Below are 5037 nucleotides of genomic sequence, written 5' to 3' on the forward strand. Positions count from 1 at the left end.
TGATCTTTATTTTAATTTTGATCAACTTCTCAACCTTCACATCTCAAAAACGACACTTTTATGTAATTTTATTTATTAAATTACTTTTCACGTAATTATGCACACCCATATTTTACAAATACATTATTTTCTTTTTCAATATTTAGTATTACTTATTTTGTTAGTATTTATTATTATTATTTACTATTATTATTATTACTATTTTAAAATAACGATCTAAATTAAGATAACTTTGCCTAATTTATTTCTCTCTTAGCCTCAATATTTTTACTCAGATCATTACAATTTTAGCCCTCTTCGTACAATTATAGGCAATTGTTAAAATTCATTCCAGTTTTAATCAAATTCTCAGCTTATTAAATATCAGCCGTTGATCAAAAATTGATAAAACGGCTAAGAATCAAAACCTTTTCTTCCCTTTTTAAAATCAAACACCCCCAAATCCTAATTTTATTTACCTTTTTCTTTCTACTTCCGCCTCCCCCATCTTCTCTCCCTCCCCTTCTCTCCTCTCCTCAACCAATAACGACATATGACCAGTATCGCTCTATTGCCTCCATGGCAGGCGAGACAACTCTAAGAGCCCTCTGAACTATGCCGCCGTTAGCAGCCTTCACCCGCCGTCTCCATCACCAGCGAGACCCCGAACCAGCGCCACCAGCAGCAACGCCGCCAGCCACCGCTACGTCCCTCACCGCTGCAACCTAGCCATGAAGCGGCGAAGTCAGCTGGCAAGACCCCTCTGAATAGCCCCCTTGCCAGCAGCGACCAAATCCTAGCTGCGATTCAACCCCGTCCAGCCCGTTCTTCGACCAATCAAAAGCGAACCACAACCGCTCACCCACCAAAAAACGACAGGTTCTTCGGAACCCATTTCAGGTTTGATTTCTCAAAGTTTTTCATTTCTTCTACTTCTTTTTAACATTTTTATATGGTATTTGAAATTGAATAAATTTGATTAGAATTTTAAAAGTGATTCTTGTATTTTTGGTATGCCAATGTATTTAGATCCTCGTATACGAAAATACCTAATTTTTTAACCCTAGGTTTTGCTAGAGTCGTAACATTTTTACTCAAAAAAAAGTTTATTACGAGATTCGTGTGGTTATTTTTTATGTCTACAATATCAGTTTTTTCCATTAAATTGATTGTCTTTACGTTCCTTTAATTATTGGATGATGTCTTTGTTTGAATGATTATGACAGATTATTACTACTTTAATTAGGGAAAGCCCTATGTGTCTTATAGATATGATTTTTTTAGATTGATTTTCACGCTACAATTACGGCACGATTTCGATGACTGCTTTGACATTCTTAAATTCTGGTATAACTTAGTTGGAATTACGGGATTGATATCTTCTTTATGGTAAATACCGATGTTGATATATGACTGTTATTTATTCTCTCTTAAATTAGTACTGTTCTCTTAGTTATTTATGGTAATTTCAAATACTTAATTGAGTTATTTTTAATTTTCTTTCTGTAAAGTAGATGTAGATGTGTTGCCACGTAGTAGTTCTTTTTATTTTATGGTAAATACAAATTTGGTACCTCCGATTTGAAGGACAATTGATTTTCCTAAAAGATTTTTCCTTCTTACTTTCCCTCCGATTGCAGGACTTTACAGGGTAATTTTTGGTTTGAAAGTCGTTTGTACAAAAGTGACTACAAGAAACTAAAAACTTGCTACTACTAGTTCTCAGAGTAATTTTGTGCTATCAAATAGATTTGATTAGAAGGTTAAATTTCACTCTGCATCTCTTTTCATTATTATATTGTACTTTTGACCTTTTCTTCTTTATCAGTGGAATAATTTAAGTAATCAATTTATGAGAGAAAAAAGAAAAGGGATTTGTAAAAATTAGTTTTAGTTTAATCTTTTTTTATTACACATTGAGGGTTATCAACAATTGTTGATAATAGATTTGTTCTTTGAAATGGTAGATGATGGGTTAAGGGTTGACCAAAAGATGATGGTGGTTGTGATATCCGTTTGTGCGAAATTAGAGGATTTGAGATTAGGCCAGAAGTTGCATGAATATGTGTGGAGTTATAAGTTGAACTTTGATATGTTTCTTGGGAATGCATTGATGGATATGTACTTAAAATGTGGTGAACCTGATGTTTCTCTTAGTTAAGTGTGGTCACTTGAGAAGTTCATTAGTGAGTCAAAATGTTTTTAGTGTGGTTACTTGAAAGGTGGGCTTGTGTTTTGAATATAGTGAAATGTGGTCACTTGAGAAGTGAATTAGTGACTTTAAAATGTTTAAGTGTAGGTACTTAAAATATGAACTTGTGTTTTGAATTTAGTTAGTGTGGTCACTTGAGAAGTGCATTAGTGAGTCGAAAATGTTTAATTGTAGTTACTTGAAAGGTGGACTTGTGTTTTGAATATAGTTAAGTGTGGTCACTTGAGAAATAAGTTAGTGACTTGAAAATGTTTAAGGGTAGGTACTTGAAATGTGAACTTTTCATTTTGAATTTAGTTTAGTTTGGTAACTTGTGAGGTGACTTAGTGACTTGAAAATGTTTAGGTGTAGGACTTGAAATGTGAACTTTTCATTTTGAATTAAGTTTTGTTTGGTAACTTGCGAAGTGAATTATTGACTTGAAAATGTTTAGGTGTTAGATACTTGAAATGTGAACTTTTCATTTTGAATTTAGTTTAGTTAGGTAACTTGTGAAGTGACTTGAAAATGTTTAAATGTAGTTATTTGAATTATGGTAAGGTACTTGAAATGTGAACTTGCGTTTTGATTTTTGTAGTATGGTCACTTTAGAAGTGAATTAGTGACTTCGCAATGTTTAACTGTAGGTACTGGAAACATGAACTTTTCATTTGGATTTAGTTTAGTTTGGTAACTTGTGAATTGAATTATTCACTTCAAAATGTTTAGGTGTAAGTATTTGAAATGTGAGCTTTTGTGACTTGAACTAATTACTTGAATGTGATTGATCGTGTTGATGGAACCTGATTATAACTGGATATATGAACGAAATATTGATAATAGAATGGGTGATGTTGAGATTGAAGATGCAGATGATGAGTTGTAGTTTTTGTATTTTTTATGTTTTATAGTTTGGATTTGGAACCTCGATAAATTTTGTAAATAATTTGATTTTTAATGTTTGTATTCTTATGGTGGTTGGTTGATTGTATATTAAATGATTGGTGGGTTGTATTATAAATAATTTGATTTGATTTTTAATGATTGTATATGATTGGTGGGCTGCATTGTAAATAATTTGATTTTTAATGTTTGTATTTTGAAAATTTTCAATATTTTTTTTTTACAAAATTATCAAAAAAAAACGATCACATGTGGTAGATTTTCCTGATTTTTTTTTTTTACAAAAAACCGACCACATGTGGTAGGTTTTTGTGAATTTTTTTTTTACAAAAAATCGATCGCATGTGGTCGGTTATTTTTATTTATTTTTACAAAAATCCTACCACATGTGGTTGGTTTTTTATAAATTAATTAATTAATTCAAATAAAAAATCGATCACATGTGGTTGGTTTTTTTAAAAATTAATTAATTAATTTAAAAAAAACGACCACTTGTGGTCGGTATATTTTGAATTTTTTATTTTTTAAAATCATTTTTCTATTTTAATAAAATAGTAATAAATTTTAATATTTTATATATATATATATATATATATATATTAAAAAACCGACCACTTGTGGTCTGTTTTTAAAAAACCATCACTACTTTTTTGACCACACATTTTGATCGGTTTTGTGGTCTGAAATTGGGGAAAATTGACCACTTGTGGTTGGTTTTTTTCTTTTTTTAGTAGTGTCACTATGCTAGCCTATTAAGAAGGATGTGACCTGTCAACCTGTCAACTTGCTCTTCTCATGTTTGAGCAATGGGCTAGCAAAACATAATTTTGCACGAATGATATAAAATACACCTCATAAGCTTGGAAATTTTTTATTCCGAAATAGCTCTTACTAAATAACTTCGTAGTAAAAAATGATCATATAAATATACTACACCATTACTTATTTTCCATTCAAATCGAACGAAATCAGTATAACGAAATGTAACTTTAAAAATAAAGTGACATCATAGTGCAAGTTGCTGAGTGAGTAGTGAGTGAGTAGTTGTAACCATTGGGGACCCTATTTCATGCTTACCTGATCTAAAATCACAATTATTTGATTACATAATCTTTCACTATTCAATTTCATTAAAATAAAGTGACCAAAATATTTCTACCCTCCAACTTGCTCTTCTTATTTTTAAGCATTGAGATAGCAAAACTCAATTCTGCAGGAAGGCCATAAATTTTCCACCTCATAATCCTGAAGATTTTTATTAGGGATTATCTCTTGCCTAAATGAATCCTTAGTAAAAAAAAAATCATATAATATACTATACCGTAATGCATTTTCCATTGGAACGAACAAAATCGACACAATGAAACTTTAAAAAATATAGTGACGTCGAAGAGCAAGTTGTTGACTGAGTAGTTGGAACAAAAAATATCTTAGTTAAATTGAGCACCATATGTCAAGCTTGTCATAATATTTCACTATGAAAGTCCATTAAGAATGATGTGACCTATCAACCGTCAAACTTTCTCCTCTTTAAGCAATGAGCTTGCAACTCAATTTTGCATGAATGACATAAAATTCATCTTAAAATCTTGAAAAAATTGTTATGGAATAGCTCTTGCCTAAATGAATTTGTACTAAAAAAATGGTCATATAATATGCTACATCGTTACTTATTTTCTATTGGAACCAAATGAAATTGGCACAACGGAAAGTAATTTTAAAAAATACAGCTATGTCAAAGCGATAGTAGTTGAGTAAGTAGTTGGAACAATACATCTCTTAGCTCCATTGAGGATCCAATGTCATGCTTACGCCTTCTAAAATCACACCAAATAATTGTTTATGCAGGTCGATTTAAAAGATGTGACACGATTTGAATCCTTATTGATTGTGAGAAATGAGATTTCAACAATTTTGTGACAACCAAGTAATACTTCATTTCACTGATTTTGGGAAGGCTAACT

At 31.1% G+C, this 5037-nt stretch overlaps 1 long non-coding RNA gene across 1 annotated transcript; it reads left to right on the forward strand.

Annotated features, from left to right (window-relative positions):
• Positions 1-262: 262 nt before the first annotated feature.
• On the forward strand, positions 263-3238 carry LOC107873261. The gene is made up of 2 exons (XR_001675205.2): positions 263-879; positions 2818-3238. It is a non-coding gene; the product is annotated as an uncharacterized LOC107873261 (long non-coding RNA).
• Positions 3239-5037: the final 1799 nt, after the last annotated feature.

Source organism: Capsicum annuum, chromosome 6 (assembly GCF_002878395.1).
Source record: "Capsicum annuum cultivar UCD-10X-F1 chromosome 6, UCD10Xv1.1, whole genome shotgun sequence".
NCBI lineage: Eukaryota > Viridiplantae > Streptophyta > Magnoliopsida > Solanales > Solanaceae > Capsicum > Capsicum annuum.